Source organism: Balaenoptera borealis (assembly GCF_965194805.1).
Source record: "Balaenoptera borealis genome assembly, chromosome: 15".
NCBI classification, from domain to species: Eukaryota; Metazoa; Chordata; class Mammalia; order Artiodactyla; family Balaenopteridae; genus Balaenoptera; species Balaenoptera borealis.
In genome coordinates, this window is record NC_138871.1 from 81448883 (window position 1) to 81467689 (window position 18807).

The window sequence follows — 18807 nt, forward strand, 5'->3', positions numbered from 1 at the left end:
TCTGAAATGTTAGTGACTCCCATTTTGAAGGAATAATTGGTTCCAAGGTGCCTTGCAGCCATTCTTAGAAATGTATGTTCTAGTTGGTTCTTTCCCCAGGAAATTGCACGAATGGCTTGAGGGAAAGAAGAGAGTCAACACTGACCACTAATGTGATTAATTAAAGGACTTAGTATAAATGACCAATGGTATTTACAGGTACCTTAGAGGGATTAACGCTGGTTAAACGGGTAGAGGAAGCAGATTAATGAATGATTCAGCGGCTGGGTGGTAGGGGTTGGAGCATTTTTCAGTGGAGCCATTAATAAGCACCTCTACCTCCACATTACATGTGAGGGATCTCACTTTAATCCTTTAAATGCTTTCACTCTCTGTAATTAGGTAATTAGTTTAGGGAACAATATAACAAATGCACAAGGAGAAAGAAAACGAACGAATGCATATGAATAAGTAAGAGCCTTTTATTTTATAACAAAGCAGTACTTTCTGGTTCTTTTCTTGGTGAGCTGTAGCAGTCTTCCCAGGAGTCTCACTGCTTTTCCACAAAGATGGGGTCCAGTTTTGTGCCCCTAAACAAAACACGGCAGGTCGTCCAGACCTGGGAACCTCATGGAACTCCATTAAGTGCCTTTCAGCTCATTTCTAAGCAGGCTGTTAGAGGAGAGCTACAGCCTGGGCCCTGGAAAGCTGTCTGCGAGGTGGACACCAGATCTTAAAAGGGCCTTGGCTAACTCTCCTTGATAAAAGAATGCCTTGGTATACTTTGTGTAGCACTCTGATTTGGATGCCTGCCCCTTCTCTCTTTTTCCTCCCTTCAATTACTGGCTTCTTTATTCCTTTTTCTTTCTGTGACCTTGTCTTGCCTTCACAGCAGGGCTAGCTGCTATGGGATGTTTAAGACCTTGCCTTTGAGAAGTTTACAATTTACTTGGAGTTTGAGGAATAAGACAGAGACTTATGGGAAATGAACTAATTATGAGACAGTATGAGCTTTGTACCAAATCAGTGAGGCATGCAGTGAGGTCTACACAGGCCTTCAGAGCACCGGCTCCAGACCCATCTTTTCTCCTTTCTGCTTCTTCTAACCCTCTTGCAGCACACACCTTGATTTTCTTCTCCAGATCCATGGCCTGTGTCTGCCACAGTGCAGCTTTGATCTTTGGTGATAATCAGGACACAGATCGTTTTTAAAATATATCATTTTGCCTATGTGTAAGTCACATAAGGACAGCAGTTATTAACCTGGAAAGATAATTTTCAAAAAACGTTCAAAAAGTGTGATGAAGAAATGACTGATTATTATTTATTTCTTGAGTTGCAAGTGATGGGACATCTTCTTTGGGAGAATGAACAGAAAGGCTAAGAGAACCCACAAAACAGAGAGATTAGACGGGTTGGAAAAGCAAAGGCCGTGGTGAGAGGTTCTTGGCTTACCCCTAAAGGAGGCTACGTCCTTAGACAGAGACTAGTTTCAGTTTTTAGGTTTTCAAGTCTCTTATTTTGTTACTTGTCCCCCAAGCAACTATGAAGAACTCTGCTGCTTTCTTTCTTTCTTCCTTTCTTTCCTTTCTTTCTTTTCTTCCTTTCTCTTTCTTTCTTCTTTCTTTCTCTCTCTCTTTCTTTTTTTTTTTTTTTACAGGGAAGCAAATTATAGTAGTTAACATTTATTAGTGCTTAACATGCTAGACTTTCTTTGTTTCTCTCTCTCTTTCTTTCTTTTTTTTACAGGGAAGTGAATTATAGTAGTTAACATTTATTAGTGCTTAACATGTGCTAGACTTTCTTTCTTTTTTTCCTTCTTTCTTTCTTTCCCTCTCTCTCTTTCTTTTTAACAGGGAAGCAAATTATAGTAGTTAACATTTATTAGTGCTTAACGTGCTAGCCTTTCTTTGTTTTTCTCTCTCTTTCTTTTTTTTCTACAGAGAAGTGAACTATAGTAGTTAACATTTATTAGTGCTTAACATGTGCTAGACTTTCTTTCTTTCCTTCTTTCTTTCTTTCTTTCTTTCTTTCTTTCTTTCTTTCTCTCTCTTTCTTTCTTTTTTCCTTTCTTCTTTCTCTCTCTCTCTCTTCTTCCCTTCTTCCCTCCCTCCCTCCCCACCCCCCTTTTCTCTCTTTCAAACACTTAACATGAGATTTACCCTTGTAACAAAATTTTTAGTGCACAACACAGTACTGTTAATTACAGGCATGATAGTACAGAGCAGATGCCTAGAACATGTCTATGGATGGAAGAATGGATAAAGAAAAATGTGGTATACAGCATAATGTTATTTAGCTTTAAAAAAAAAGAAGGAAATCCTGCCATTTGCAATAACATGGATGGAACTGGAGGACATCATGCTGAATGAAATAAGCCAGACACAGAAGGACAGATCTACTTGAATCAACTTACATGACAAATCTGAAATAGTCAAACTCACAGAAGCGGAGTAGAATAGTGGTTACCAGGTGCTGGGGAGGGGGAAACGGGGAGCTGTTGTTCAAGGGTTATAAAGGTTCAGCTCTCTTGGTTTCTTTGTATCCCAGCAGCAGCCCCTTAACAGGGGCCAGGGACCAGGCCTGGATTCTCCGCCTCTGGTTCTTCCCAGATAGGCCAGTGCCCCCTGGAAAACTGACCAGTCACCTTCTCAAGAGCTTTCAACTCTCATTCATGTTTCTCATGGCTCTTTCCCCAGTGAGGTGTGTTTTCTTCCTGGGAGCTTGTGGAAAATCCCAGTCTGCTCTTCAGAAGGTTTGATTTAACCCTTTAGTCTCCCGCCCCATGTACCTGTGGAATTTAGTACATCTTTTAATGGTGAAAACACACTCTTTGAGGCCATGCCATGCCCAATTTTGTCATTGCAGGTTTTTGCACTGACATCAGCTCCGCTGGTTTCTGTCTCACAGTAGAGGCCCTCTGCCTGCCCCCAGCCCAGGTTCTCAGCTTTCAACCTTCACCCATGATCAGTAGACACCTCTCAAAAAGGCAGGAAGTCCCCAGTGCTCCTCTGCAAGGGGCTTCCTCCTCCAGAGTGTTACAGTCTTAATCTTATTCCCCATGGCTTCTCTGATTCTTTGAAATACCTGTTTGTTTGTTTCAATTTATCTTGCTTTTCTGATTGTTTTTGGTGGAATAGTTGTGGTGTCTTGAAGATTTCTCTTTTTCTCAGAAGCAAAAGTCCTCAAGATATATTTTCAAATTTGCTGGAGGTAGAGATCTAACTTTTTTGCCTCAAAACATTACTAGGCTGCGTTGGGCAGAACCAACCAATCAATCAACCAACAAATAAATAACTTTGGGTGGAGGTGTCAAGATTTCACAACCAGTTACTATGAAACTAACTGGGTATTTCTAAATCAACAATTGACACATAACTTTTTTTTTTATATATAGCATTGAACAACTTCTTGGACCCAGTGGCAGAGCTACTATTAATCTCTACATTAGAAAGGGATTTAAATTTCTTCCCTGCTCCATTTTTTTAAGAAAAAAGACTGGACACCAAATACCACCTGTTTCACCAGTAGTTTTAAAACATACAAAAGAAATAAAAGGGGAAAAAAATGAAGCTACTAAATACTTCTTGGAGGAAAGCAGTCTTTCTTATTTCTCTGATTTCTGTGAGACCCATTGCTTAACTGTAACACTGCTCAACTTTGTTCTAGATGGCTAGCATCGTTTTGTGAGGAAGGAAAATTCTACTGTCCCAGCCTGGGTCTCAGTGTGCCTGTCCCCAAAATGAAGGGGTTGGATTACATGATAGCGAAAGTGTTTTTTCTTTGACTTCCTTTATGGGATGAGATTTCTTTTCGAGATTCACACTATTTTTCCTTAATAAATCAATTTGCACAACCACGCTTACTTTTAAAAACTCCATATCAGTGAGTGTAATGCTTCTTCCCAGCCCCAGGTTTATCCATTATCCAGAACTTCTCTAACTTAGTAAAACTATAGTAGTACATTCCTAGTACAGAAAATCTTCATTATTATCTTTTATTCTGCTCTGCATGGCAGGATTCCCTTCAGAAACTTTCTGGGGCTATTCTAACGAAGACTCAAAACTGAACAAAGCTTCGTTCATCTGAAGCTAAGCCAAAGTTGACTTAGACTTCAAGTTTAAGTTGATGCAGTGATTAACTGGTTAGATGAAACAAACATTGAATAATACATATTTTAATGCTTAAAGACTGTAATTCATTTTAAACATCATATTGTGCTTTATCTTTTTCTGGAAATTTTTAAGTGGCTTTTTAACATCAGAAATAAAATTTTGACCTCCATCATCTGTGATCAGTAGACCCACAGATGTTCATCTGTCAAAGAGATTGTTGGGCGTTTCTTTTCAATGGTTGGGATGCAATGCAGGAGGTCTAGATAATCAATACAGCTACTCCATGATGCGTTGTAATCCTGTGCTGCCCTGCTCAGGAAGCCCAAGACAATATTCAATGATTTAACTTAGGAGGCTTGGATTCTAGCCAAGCTTTACCATCAGCCAACTCAAAGACTGTCCAGAATCACATGTCTCCTCTGGGCTTGACTTAATCTGATCTGTAAAAACGTGATGGGATTTGGGGTAGGATGTTGTAGTCTCACTGGTTCTCAAGAGGAAACAGAGAGGGGATAATTTGACTTTCCTAGGAGTTTTGGGAGTCGTGGAAGGCAGTTGGAAAGCCTGAGATGACATATGTTAAACTTTCCACATAGAGGAGAACTGTTTCAACCCAAATGCTCCTGAGTCCTTTCCCTTAGGAGAAACACCAGCAAATGGGTGCTCATGTTGTTTTTCTGGCATTAGTATTCTTTTATTTTTGGCTGGGCAAAGACATTTACAACACTTTATTTCTAGCACCCCAAGTGCTAGAAATCCTATAAATTGGTAGGAAAAGACAGTCCAATAGAAATGTGGAGAAAAGAACATAAATAGACATTTCACAGAATGATAATTTTAGATGGCTAGTAGACATCTGAAAATTGGTTGAAAAAATGCAAATGAAAGCAAGAATGAAATACTATTTTTTTTAACCCATGAGATTGAAAATTAAAATGTGTCATGCATCCCTACATTGCTGGTGAGTGAATTGCTGGAAATTGGTGTGGGAAATGGCATTAGTATTCTTAAGAAGACTCCTATGGGGGCTTATTCTGCCTTTCCCTAGCAAGTTCACATGAATTCCGCTATTCCCATACTAGAGACACCTTTCTAGAACTCACATCAAGAATGCCCATCTATAAATTTCCCAGCTTTCCTTCTTCAGACTTCTCTGAAATTATGTCAGGATTGCAAAGGTTTTTTTCTCTAATCATGTGGTTATTAAGCATGTAAACTTGCTTCACTCTCTGGTCATTTTCATTTTCAGAGTCTGATGAACTGACTCTGGGTTCTTTTTTCTTCCCCCCAGAAGAAAGGGTCATGGGAAGCATTTTCCTTCTGAATTGGAGTGCTCCTCACCAAGCTAAAATGCCTTTATTTTCACAGTCCTTTTCAGTGATTCTTTGTTCCATGAAGCCTCCTCTTGACAGTCTGCCCAAGGGGCTTAGGATGAGGTTTGGGGAGAGTGGATGGGAGATTGAAGGACTGGGGTCCAAGTTATTGAGCCAGGCCTTCTTGCTCAGCTTCCTCCTCCTTAACCCCTCATCCTTCCACGAAGGTTGACATGCCCTTCTCAGTAACTTCCAATCAGTGTTTACCAGTTTGAGGAAGTAAGGCACAAGCCAAGGGAAATAAAACTTGCTGAATCTATCAATATCCACCATTGACAACATCGTGAGAAGTTTTGCTGCTTCTGTTGAGTCCCCTCCCCGTCCCCCTTCAGTCCCCGTCCCCTTCCCCCTCCCCCTCGTGGCTTCTCCCCTTCCCATTCCCCTTCAGCACACCCAGTGTTTCCTCTGTGATTCTTCAAGCTCAAAGTCTCCTCTGGAACATTGTCTTGCTGGTTCTTTCAGTCAGTGTTTATGCCTCACATCTTCCCAGGCTCTGTTCTCTATCAAATGTTCCATCTTAAAAGTTCAGGGCTGGAAGGTAACTCTGAAGTGATCTGAAACCATGACCTCATTTGACAGATCAGATCAAGGCTGTCCATATAAATATAAAGTGAATCACAATGGTAATTTTAAATTTTCTGATAGCCACATTTAAAAAAATACAGTAAAAAGAAATAAGTGAAATTAATTATATATTTTAATCAACCCAATACTTCGGGAATAGTATCATTTCAATGTGAATTCAATATAAAATGTATTGAGATATTCATATTCTTTTTCTCATTTTAAGTGTCTGAAATTGAGTATGTATTTTATATTTACAGCATACTTCAGTGAGGGCAAGCTGCATTTCTGGGGCATAGTTGCCAGCTGTGGCTAGTGGCCACTGCTGGGATGGCATAGGATTATAGCAACAAAGTTTAGGGGGAGCAAGTGACTTGCTTAAGGTCATAAACTAGTTGACAACAGAGCCAGTCTCTTGATCTCTGCTCTGATGCTTTTCTTGAAACAATGTCTGATTATGACAGTGATGATCCTTAGGATGTGCCTTGAAGTGGAAAATGGATTATATGAATCTAGAATAATTTAGTGGTGAAAATCTATAGTGGTTTTAGTGTAAGGCTAAAAAGAAGGTTATACCTTCTAGTAGCTTCTGTTTTATGACATTATTGTTATAAGAGGAAGATTGTGACCAGAAAATTTTATTTCCAGTGATATTGATGGACAAAAGAAGTTAATTTGAATTGCAATGTGAATATCTGTCTTCTTTCAGATCTATTTTGTTAGTCTATTATCTATGTCAATGTCTAAGTACTAGGGAATTACTGCTTATTTCCATGAAAATGTATCAAAATGTACATTTTAACAGTGGCTTGTATGTGGGGGGAGATCATTGTAGCTTCTCCATCTATGCTTAATGACCAAACCTCAGTGCTTGGCTCTGGCTTTGCTTTTTTTTTTTTTTCTTTTTGCTGTGCCATGTGACATGTGGGATCTTAGTTCCCTGACTAGGGATCAAACCCATGCCCCCTGCACTGGGAGTACGGAGTCTTAACCACTGGACCACCAGGGAAGTCCTGGGCTCTGGCTTTAAAACTCCCATGATTTTAAGCCTGTTTCAGGACTACCTGAGCATGTGGGACTCCATAGATAAAGCCTTGGGGTTCTAAAAGTTCCACACCTAATTCTGAAGTATGAAATTTGATTCAGGACAAAATAAACAGTCCCAAAATCTAAATTGCATTATATTCAAAGTGATTAGGAATCACAGTGAACTAACGTCTCTGGTACTTGGCTTGACATCCTCACTCTTAATCACCATATGCTCTTGAGGATATCACTTTCTTTAGTATCGGTGCCCTTTATAAATGGCAAGGAACGGTATCTACCCTACTTACTATGTAGGACTTAATTTTCTAAGGTGTGTTTTAGACCCAGGGGATGCACTATCAAAAAAGGAATTCGATGGTCAACTGAACTAGAGAAATTCTGAATACTCTTAGAGATTCAAAATGTGTAACAGTATTTTAAAGACCTGGGTAGTCTTGCAGACAAACAATATTTTAATTTAACTTAACGTTTCCTAAATGTTTTTTTTTTTTAAATAAATTTATTTATTTATTTATTTGTTTTTGGCTGCATTGGGTCTTCACTGCTGCGCGCGGGCTTTCTCTAATTGTGGAGAGCAGGGGCTACTCTTTGTTGCGGTGCGCGGGCTTCTCATTGCAGAGGCTTCTCTTGTTGCAGAGCACAGGCTCTAGGCGCACGGGCTTCAGTAGTTGTGGCACGCAGGCTCAGTAGTTGTGGCTCGCGGGCTCCAGAGTGCAAGCTCAGTAGTTGTGGCGCACGTGCTTAATTGCTCCGCGGCATGTGGGATCTTCCCGGACCAGGGCTTGAACCCGTGTCCCTTGCACTGGCAGGCGGATTCTCAACCACTGAGCCACCAGGGAAGCCCCCTAAATGTCTTTAAGCCTCAGGAATTATTTGATCTTTTTCTCACCCACCACCTAGTCCATGGAACATGCTTAGAGAAATGTTGTCATGGAGAATTTTAAAGGCAAAGTGCGCAAAGATATATGAAAGATATTTAGATGTCTAATAATCATTTCTCAAGCATAAGTTGTTAAAACACACTTTTAAGAGTGTCTTGCTGTCCCAATATGTACCTACAGATTCCCCAACACTGCACTTTCTCCTGGAAACACACAAAGTTTAATATTACTACCCTATTTGCTCACCTTCTCTTGACATCAATTAAACAACAAATGTAATACGGTAAGAAAATTTTGGCCACCCAAAAAGCCAGATTTCAAGATTTTAAAACCATCACCTTCTTGAGTATTTCACCCCATACTCCCCTCTTTCGTTCCCTCCTCTCCTGCATCTTCCACTTTCTCCATCTTCTCTTCCTCCCCCCACTTCCCTTTTCCCTTCTTCTTCACTCTCTCTGATGACCCAACATAACCTTTTGGTCTAGATCAACTAAGTTTTATGAGCCCTTAGTTATTGAGAAGAGTGCTGTGCTAATTCTGGGATCAAAAAGAGATATGACCTAGACATTGCTCTCAAAACTCTTACTTTCTGGTAAAGAAGATGTACATGTAAAACATGACTCTAGCTGAGTATGACCCATGTAATAATGGGATTCTCTCTAAGGCACAGGAAGTAGCCTTGACATTGGAGGGGCTGACCTTGCTGGGAAAGTTGGAAAGGACCTTGTTCATTGAATGCTTCACAAAGCGGGGGATGTCTGAGCAAGTGTGTCAGCAGTTCCTAGGCAGTCAAGGATAGGAAGGTGGATCCAGTAGAGAGGGCAGAGTGTGGGAAGCCACTGAGGCATGAATGAACAAGGTGTACACTGGACATGCAAACCATCCAAGTAATTCATGGAAATATGGAGAGAGGCAAGCTAAGGTTACATCATGAGGGGCCTTGTATCCCTACTGCCCTTTGGTGAGTGGCCTGCTAACATTTTTAAGCCTTGAAACTCCTTGACATTTTATCTGGAAGCCCAGAATTTGCTTGGCAGTTGGTCTAGTGGAAACAAGGCAAGGGAGCTTGTACAGGGTACCATTTGAAAGCCACTGCAATGAAACATGGTCATATTTGTGTTTTCTAGCAGAAACTTAATAAGTTTTTGTTAGAGAATGAAAGTTTTCCCAAACCAGGGAAAAGGAAAGGGGCGAAGGAAAGCATTCACTTTCTCGGATGCTATTTTAGATGAAAGGCCAGGATCCATCTTTCTGTTCAGTCACACACGGAAGCAGCTTTCAAGAAAAAGAAGTGCTGATGTACATTAGCTCACTCTGCTATTAAGTGTGCTGGAACATATTTTAAAAACAGTTTAGAACTAAAATCATATGCATTGATGTCTTCTATTCCTTTGAGGACTTTTAGTGGCAGACAAGTCTGAACTGCATTTATTCATGTGGGAGCAGAATTATCTTTGATTACCAAGTGCTTTTTGCTTCCGTGAAAGCTATAATAAACCACTGCTGGGTCCACTGGGGTAGGTGTGGGCTTGTGAAATCAAAGATGGGGAGGGTTTGGGTGAAAGGAAATTTCTTACGAATATTATAAAAATTGGTTTGAACTTGAAAGCGTTAGAGAGAGAAAGCTCTGGGTTACTTTTATTGACATCCCTGGGTTGGCATCCCTCAAGAGACAGTGCCATACTTACATGGGTGTCTTCCATCAACCTCCACCTGATGTGAAGGGTTGTTACATCTTTAGCTCCACTCACGGCAATGCCAGAGACAAACACAGAAGAATATTCTGACCTGGCTTTGTCAGTTTTTTAATCCATATCTTGGCTCTTTTCTTTTATATAAACAGAAATGCAAAACTGAAGGCTTGGTATGTTTTGCCTGTTTCATTTTTAAATTCCTTTTCATTTTTTACAGAGTAATTCATCTTCACTATGGGTTAGTTTAAAAAACATATATACAAAAAGAAGAAATTAAAATCTACTGGTAATAACAACTCTAGAAATAACTACTATCAACATTTTCAAGTATATCTTTATATCTTTCTAGATTTTTTTCCTTACACATTCATATTACAGTGTTCCTTTGAGAAATGAGATCATGTTGCACAAATTGTTTTGTTACCCACTTTCCTCATTTTAAATACATCAGAAGCAAAAATAATTTTAAAGTCAATATAGTTCGTTCTACGACATCGCTTTTATGTGGATGCGTGCTATTTGTTTATAAAGGTAGACCCCAATTTATTTAAACAAACTCTTATTTTTAGACATTTGGCTTCCAGGCTTGCCCTATTATAACAGTGCTAGGAAACATCCTACTAGCTAAATTTTGCCTTCATTTATCCTTGTCTCCTTAGAATAATCTACTCAAGTGGAATTTCTGGTTCAAAGGCTCTGTATACTGTCAACGCTGTTGTCATGCTTTATAAAACTGTCCTCAGGAATGAAGGTTATTCTTGTTTATATTCCAAATGTGAATGTATGAGGGCACTTATTTCCAATCAACATTACCAGTTCTAGTAAATATTGTTTTGGTCAGTTTAATACCATTTTACATTCCTGGGTCTCCCTACTTCCTCCACCTGTTGGGTCTAATAGAACATGCACTCCAAAGGATGGGGTGAGGAGTCAAAGAGATAAATGAGGCAAAGAAGGGCTGTGTAGGAGGGGCTCAGTGATGTGTTCACAGTTGATTTAAGTTCAGTTTGAAGACTCACCTCATAGAAATAGTTTATTGATGGGCTTAACATTTGACCTGTAGAAGCTGCAGGGTGAGGAGGAGCTTGTTTACAACCAAGGTGATTCTCTGCATCCTGAGGGAGGTCCTTTATCAGGTAGAGAGAAACAGATGCCTCCAGAACTCTGAAAGTCAGGTGGAAGCAGTGCAAGTCAGAGGGGCTTGAGAAGTGGTGCAGGGAATCCAAAAGGGTGGACAATTTAAAAGTAAACCTAATCATTGGCCAAAGCTTGGAAATACAAAAAAGAGAAAAGCGATCCCCTCTTGGGCTTTCTTCACTGAACTACACTTTGGCATTGTGCCATTGCCCTGTATGGAGCTCTGCTTATTTTTTTCTGGATTGAAAAGCAATAGGGCGTGATGGTGAACCATGTTGGGCATGGAGAGTCCGAATTCTGGCCCTGCCATGTGCCAGCTCATTGAGTTTGAGTTATTCTCTAAACTGTTTCCAGGTCTAGGGGAATGATGATGATACGATGTAGGGCTGTGTGAGGATTAGATGAGATCGTTTGCAGTAGTCAGCACAGAGCCTGGAATTAGTAACCCTCCCTCCACTGTAGCTGTTAGGCTTATTACTTTGGCACTGTGTCTTCAACTCACACAGGGGCTGCTTGGATTCCCTGAAGGTGACTCGCTGGGTCACAGAGGGCGACAAACTTTGCCCCACTATTTACCACCTTCCACAGTGTCCTGATGAGCAGAGAACATGGGAGAACTTTCTTTCCTGTTTTCTTAAGTGGAATCATTTTGCTTTATTTTCCTGTGAATGCTTCACTTTGTCCTCAAAATGAAGAAGCCACATCATCTACTGTGTCTCCCTCTCTGTGTTGGTGGCTAGAAAGCTTAGGGGTGAATGTGTGGTCGATCTCTGTCTACTGTGTAGGGCTTCACAGAATTCATTCCACATACCAGCCACTCTGCTGGCTATAGCTTATCTTTCTTATATTTATTCCTCATCTGCTTACATTTTCTCAAATTTAATTTTATCTTGTATGTATGCTGTAAACAACTTTAAATTGCTTTTAGAACAAGGCAGGGTAGAACGAAAGAAATAAAAGTAAAAGAGAAAATAAAGCTCATCACTGGTATACCCACTCTGAAGTAAATCCTATTTATATATTGTAACTTTCTTCTTTTCCCCTTCCTTCTCATTGTCTCTATGTCCATCTATCCATCTAGCTTACCTGCAGGCAGGCGGTATGTGATTTTCACACAGCCTTAGTCCATAAACAGTTTCTTTCATCATAAAAAGTTCATTGTAAAATGACTTTTAATGGCCGTCTAGACCTCTATCATATAGATAAGCCACAGTTTATTAATTATTCTTCTGTCATTAAAATTTAGGTTTTCTTCCCTTTGCTGCATAACATTTATCTTTATAACCGTGATCACCATCATTCCTTATACATTTTTGCATAACCCTTTACTTTTGTTTGTTATAAGACTTTCATATACATTACTGGCGATCATCTTCTTCCTATTCAAAGAAATGAAATTGCTCCTATTCAAAGAAATGAAATTAAAGCATATAATCATCTGTGCCTATCCAGCAGATTTAGGAGCCAGGAGTGGTATTCCCTGCATCAGCAAGGAAGCAAGTCTATAAAACATGGAATGAAAATATCTTCTCCCTTTGGCACGGCAGAGAGCTTCTCCAGGGAAGTTGTTGAGAAATACAGATTAGGTTTAGGGATGAATCCTTGCTACATGGTGCTTCCCCTTCCTCAAACTTCCAGAGGCCATCTCTGACAATTTCATCTAGGACGGGGGAGAGAAGCCTCGCTGGGCATGGTTTCTGGTGGGCCTGGAAGCTCAGAGACTTCATCAGACCTTCTTCAAAGACCTGATCCCTCCTTACCTGGTTTTCAGCCAAAGCTAGGATCTGACATCCCCAGATATTTCTAGGGTTTTGAGCTGGATATTTTTTTCCCCATTCAGTTGGGCAAAGCCTGAAGGGCATTTTTAAACAGAGGATCTTTGAGTTTGCAGCTTTTATCTTTCATTAAAGATTAGGAGCAACATTTTAAATTCCTCTGCCTCAGAGGTCCCTGCCTGTAGCTTCCATGCCTTGTGACCTGCCTCCGTGATTATGGGAGAATGTTCCATCTGCAGCTACTGACCATAGTTGTCCCTCAGTGTCTGTGGGAGATTGGTTTCAGGAACCCCCGAGGATCCCAAAATCTGTGGATGCTCAAGTCCCTTATATAAAATGGTGTAGCACAGTATCTGTGGGTACAGAGGACCAACTGTATTTTGTTTCCCACCTGCTGCTGAAGTCAGACTCAGGTCTCCTTCAGAAACTACCATGTTGTCTGCACAGATCCTTCTGGTGATGATGAGATCTGTGTTGGCAAACACAGCCCTTGCTTGTGCTGTTTTCCAAGAAGCAGGTCTGGGTGGACCCCAGACTGGTGTGCTTATCAGCGGTGCCACCTTGAACACCAGTTATGATCTCAGTTTTCGTGTCTGTGATAAGCAAAATACTCCTTCCTCGTGGTGTTGTGGTGAAGACTGAGATATATGTGGCTGAAGGAGACATTGTTTGTGAACATGTCTATCGCTTGACCAATGCCTCTTTTACCATAATTATTCGATTTTGATTCAAGTGTTTGACCTGGGCACACCTGGGAGGAGTCTCCAGGAGAGCAAATAATTACCAAACACTTGTTCTGTGGCTGTGACCAGCCCCAGGGCCTTCTCAACAAGCTGACAAGGTAGATACTATCATCATCCCCGTGTCCATTGAGAAGTTACGAGACTCATCCAGGTTTAGAGCTAGAAAGAAACAAAGCCGCGGTTGGAACTTAGGCAGCCTGGTTGTAGAACCTGTTTTCTTGTCTACCCAACTGTACTGCCTAAAACCCAACAAATGGTTAAGAACATGTTTCTCTTTAAAGATGCCCTGAAGCCCTGAGTGCGGTTGGCGTGGGTACCCCTGGCCTGGTATCGCAACCCACTGCCAGCCCGTATCTCCCCCCTCCCTCCCGCCTGGTCACAGTCCCATCCTGGATGGCATTCCTGTGCCACCAGCTCCATTTATTCCTGACACAGTGTAAACGGGGACCCATGAACATGTGGTACCACCAAGGTGTTTACTTCTCAGTAGAGCCTGGCCCCAGGACACCCAAGGGAATCAACCCCTCATCTTCCAAAGAAGGGGGGCCGTGACCCAGCACATGGGCTATGTAAACTGGATCTTGTTCCATGCAGGAAAATCCTGTGTGGATCCTTCCAGAAGAGACTGTCAAACTTTTATTTTTTAAATCTTCAATCATGCCATATTGTAATGGGTACACAGTGCTTTTACTTGGCATCAATTATGAGTTGGTTTTGAAACAATTCAGTATTAAACCAGAGGGGATGATTACTGATCTCTCCATCCCTTTGGGGCAACTCTACCAACAGGGGACAGGTTCCATTGTATTCCAATTTGTGTTGCTGTATATGCCCATCCGGCAACACAGAAAGTGGCTCTATTAGCTAATACAGCCGTTACCATATTTGTCATGGAAATCAGGTGCCTGCTTCTGGTGGCTCTGCCTTGCCATTGTTTGCTGAATGCTTTGAACTCAGAGGCAACTTAGTGCATTTTTGGCCAGGGGAAACATCATGGAGCTGAAGACAGAACTGCAGCAACTGCAGCTGCTAGTTTTTTGCACCTTCACATCAAGTACCCTTGCAAAGAGTTCTGAAAACGAGACTGTCAGACTTTTTCCTAAACTTCCAGTTGTGGCATTTAGAGGCTAACTTTTATCCCACAAAACTCTTGAACTTACATAGCAGTGTTTAGTTCACAAAGCGTCTTCCCCACTTCTCCCTGTGGGGTCACCATAGAAAGTTCATGAGGGAGGCCAGCAGATTTCCCCCTCTGTCCCTGGCTCTCTCTTCCCCGCTCTTTGCTTTATTGAGTTCCTACACTGGGCTAAGTTTTGAGAATTAAAAACCAAAAGACAAATCTTTCCCACTTTCCTGTTGAGTTCTCACAGGTTGTAAGTAGACCTGTGCTTTAGAACTTGAGTCTCCCAATGGCCAAGCCAGGACACACTCTCCACTCAAGATGCCTTTCCAAACAGTCACCAAACTCTGCTTTCAGCATTGAGTCCTGAGCTCGTAGGAGCCTCTTATCGGGATGATGGGCTCTAGGTCTGACCTTCTGTGTCCCTAGGGAATGGCTCAGAGCAAATTAACTTGCATCTGATCAAAATTTTCTGAGGTCATAGTTAAGACTGACAGTCGCTCGTGGTGCCAAAGTCACTTTTTTTTTTTAAACTTTTTATTTTATATTGGTGTATAGTTGATTAACAATGTTGTGTTAGTTTCAGGTGTACAGCAAAGTTATTTCCTGCAGAAACAGGAATGGCTAAAGTCAAGACTGGTGTGTCCTTCTGGTGCCTTTAAAAGAGGACAAATCTCCTATAAACATAATTAAGCCATTCATCCTTTAATTAATTTGTTCGTTCTGAAACAGGGATGCCCCCAATGTGGTAATGGAGTGTGCTTGCTGTGACCATTCTGTCTCTAGAATACAAATGCTCACTCTCTCCCCTGGCCCCATCACACCAGCCATCAATAATGAGGAAAAGCCCTGACAAGTGTTCAGTCCTCCCCTATAGAATCTTCCTCCTCCCTGTGCTGCGTCTTGCAGCCAAGGGTGGAAGGAGAGGGCAGTTCATTTCCGGTGGGCAAAAGAGGCGCTGGTGGCTGAGAAGGAGTTGACCTTGGTGAGTTGCATCCATGCACGGTAACTGGTCCAAGTACCCCTCCCCCAGTGGCTGCAGACCCAGGACGTTGTCATCAATGTCATCAATGATTCCTCTGCATCATTTTCTGCTGCAGTGAGTCTTCAGTTTAGGGCTGCCCACTCCCCGCTGCTGTGCTTAGGGGAGAGGGCATTTGAGTGAAAGGGCACTCAGCAAAGGTTTGGGCTGAGGCAGGCCAGTGGTGATGCTGCCACTTACTGGCATGGGACGTCAGGAATGCTGGGTCGCAAGGAGGTGGGCAGCGAGCAGGTGTCTCCAGCAGAAGCCTTGAGCTATCAGGAGGAGGGGCTCCGAAGGCTGACCCAGGTCAGAGACTGGGTCCACTGCTAGCGCTTCTATGCGGGTCTCTCAGGTCAGAATACGGACAGTTTTAGCTCGACCAGTTAACTGTGAGTTTTCAAGCATTGCTACCTCCTCAAATGTCGGAGCTAAGACATGTTCAAGCATTCGTTACTTTAGGAACCCAGATCCACCCCTTCCTTTCCCTTACTGGGGACGAGCTTTTCTCTTTAAAACACAAAGGGTCCCATCAGATCTTCTTGCTCAAGAGGATGATCCTACTGATTACCCTTCTGAGTAGGCCACCCCAGAGGTTCCACAGTGATTCTCATTCCTGCCAATATTGTGACATGATTTGTCACATTCTCTTGAAAAAGAAGAAAAAGAAACACTATTCCCATAGATAACCTGCCACTGTCCATCTATTCATTCATTCATGTGGCAAACCCCAAGGGCCAAGAGCTTGTCAAAAAACCATGGATATTCCCGACCTGGGCCCAGTGATGAACTTGATCTTTTTCACGTTTCTCACATTCCCCAGGATCTACCTGGCTTCTGGCACCTGGACTTTGTTTCCTTTCATTGGCTGGAGCGCACTCCTCACGGTCGGTGACTGAAGTGAGTTTCTTCAGCTTGGTGCTGGGCACCCTTAGGACACAGCTTGTACTTGACTTCTTGGCCCTTTGCCTTCCTGGTTCCTCTGGGCAGCTCCTCGGCATCCCCGGACCCTTGAACTTCACTCTGGGGCTAGCCAGGCCTCCCTCAGCCTCCCGGAAGCGGCACTGCTTATTGTGCCTTGTGTGAGAAACTGTTCAGAGCCTGATAAACCCTGGGCAACACATTTTCTGACTTAGTTTATTTCTAAAGTGGGTCTTTTGAAGTCATCTTTTCACGAGGGATGGGGCTGGGGTTTAGCTTACCTTGTTGGTAGATTATGAAAGATAAATGGCACTTGAGTCCATTTGCAAAACGAGGACTCTCCCTTCTTTCTTTTCATCCCTACCCCCAGCACTGCCCAATGTCCAAAATGCCCTTGATCCCAGATGGCTCAGTGAACCATGAAAAATAAAATATAAAGAATTTCTCTTAACAAAAATGAATCCTTGCAATGACTAATTTGAAAGAGCACTAATTTACCAGGAGGGCTTCTTCTTTGAGACCTGTCTTTGTCACCAGCTAGCTAGGAGACTGGCACGGTCATTAACCTCTGGGACCCTCTTGTCTGCCCTTCATAAACAGAGGACACAGCATGAGTATTCTAAAGGGATGTGCATCATTAAGGATCAAACACGAATGGATAACCAGACCTTCGATTGTATACAATTTCGTTTTTACTATATGGATAAACCTTGATATTTAGAGAGTAATAGAATTATGTTGCTCTCTGTATAGCCATTTGAAGTTAATCAGGCAGTGAATCTTAATTACCTACATTAGTTTAGCCTGGTAAAGTAAAATGAAGCCCTTTCCACACATTGTCTTTCAATCTGCCATTAACAGCAGAGAGAGTCAAATATTCATACACTTGGTCAGCGACCACTGACTCCAGGGTGCTTTCATTCATGGCCGTATTTTCATCTCAGGCTAAGAGAGTTTCCAGTTCAGGATAGGCCTCAACATTCTCTCTTGAAATAAGATTGAGAGAAGCATAAGGACTCAGTAGCACGGACCACCCCACTCCGGCACAACATGTGAAATGGCAGCTCTTCAAAACCTTTCCTCAGGCTGTGAAACAGCTCTGAGTCCATCACATTCCTCTTCCTCAACTCTTAGAATCTTGCATGTGCAAATATCTCAGCCTGAAACGACTGCCAGAGTAGGGAAATATCTGGGAGTAAGGTCATCCTTATTAGAAGAGGTTGCTTTACACTATCTGGATTTGGAAGGAGAATTTCATATACCCCTTCTCCACTAAATAGAGCCAAAGAAGTTTAGGGACCACCTAATTCATCTCCTCATCAGGTCCATTTTGCTGATAGGAAAACTGAGTCTCGGTGGGGTCAAATGTTTTGTCCACAGTCCTGCAGCAGCTAGTAGCAGATCTAAAACTAGAACCCAGGCTTCTGACTCCTAGTCCATTACTAAAAAGTGTGTGCTTGGTTTGATGAAGGAATTTAAAATGCTGGGAGTGGAAGGGAAAGAATTGCAAAAGATTAACCAAAGAAAAGAAAGATTTTCCCAAATGGTCTCTAAGACCTTTGATGCAGGCAAAGCCTTGGAAATGGATCTTGGTTAAGTTTCCTTGTGCAGCTGTGCAGACTTACACTTCTCTTTGTACCTGGGAACATGGTGCATTATTCATGCAAACAGAATCTATTTGTTCTGAGACTTTGCAGAGAAGGAAAACATAAGTTAATGACAAAATTAAGAGAAGAAATGATCATGGCTGCGCTTTGGCAGAGCAACCCTGAACAGCCACCTAAAGTTAGATGTGGAAGCCCTCCTTGGAAAAGGAGCCCAGGTGAAGACCTTAATGAGAGCAGTTCTACTGATGCATCTAGAATCCTACGTGCAGTGCTGTGCTGCCTTTCAAGTTTGAAGGCATTTAAGTACTAGACACCTCAGTGGAAATGATGTGAATTCTTTTTGTCCTTATTGTGTGTTTTAAATGTGCGAAATAAGTAAATGTTTTCACGCTGTAAGGTGTTAGGATGGTTCAATGAGGTAGGTTAGAGGGCTTTATAAAATGGAAATATCTGAATGTGGAAAGGAAGACTGTTAACCACTCAGTAATTAATGGGCACTTGCTTAAAGTCTAGGCACTTGCCAGGGATCACAGTTTATTAAATATGTGCAACAGAATTTCTCAACAGGTGTTTTCACTTGGACTCAGCTGACTCATCTGAAGCCCTTGACAAGTGTATACATATAGGCCCCCTTCCAGGCCTGCTGTAGCCAATTCTCTGGGGATGCATTTGAACCTTTGCATTGCTAACTTGCTTCCTGGGGGCTTCTGATGCAGGAGACTACCCTGGAGGGTGGAAACTCTTCTGCTTTTTTATTCAAAGTTGCTTACTTCATAAGCATAAGCATCTGTGTTTGATGCATAGAAGTGAACATGAGCTTAAATTAGGTC

General features: G+C 41.9%; 1 long non-coding RNA gene and 1 pseudogene across 2 annotated transcripts in view; one reads left to right on the forward strand and one right to left on the reverse strand.

Annotated features, from left to right (window-relative positions):
• LOC309612168 overlaps positions 1 to 18807 on the forward strand; it is a 130827-nt gene that overhangs the window by 17183 nt on the left and 94837 nt on the right. The gene's annotated exons all lie outside the window — the stretch shown is intronic.
• On the reverse strand, positions 1688 to 18253 carry LOC309612167 (cytochrome c oxidase subunit 7B, mitochondrial pseudogene; annotated as a pseudogene). Its single transcript has one exon. The product of its transcript is annotated as a cytochrome c oxidase subunit 7B, mitochondrial pseudogene (transcript).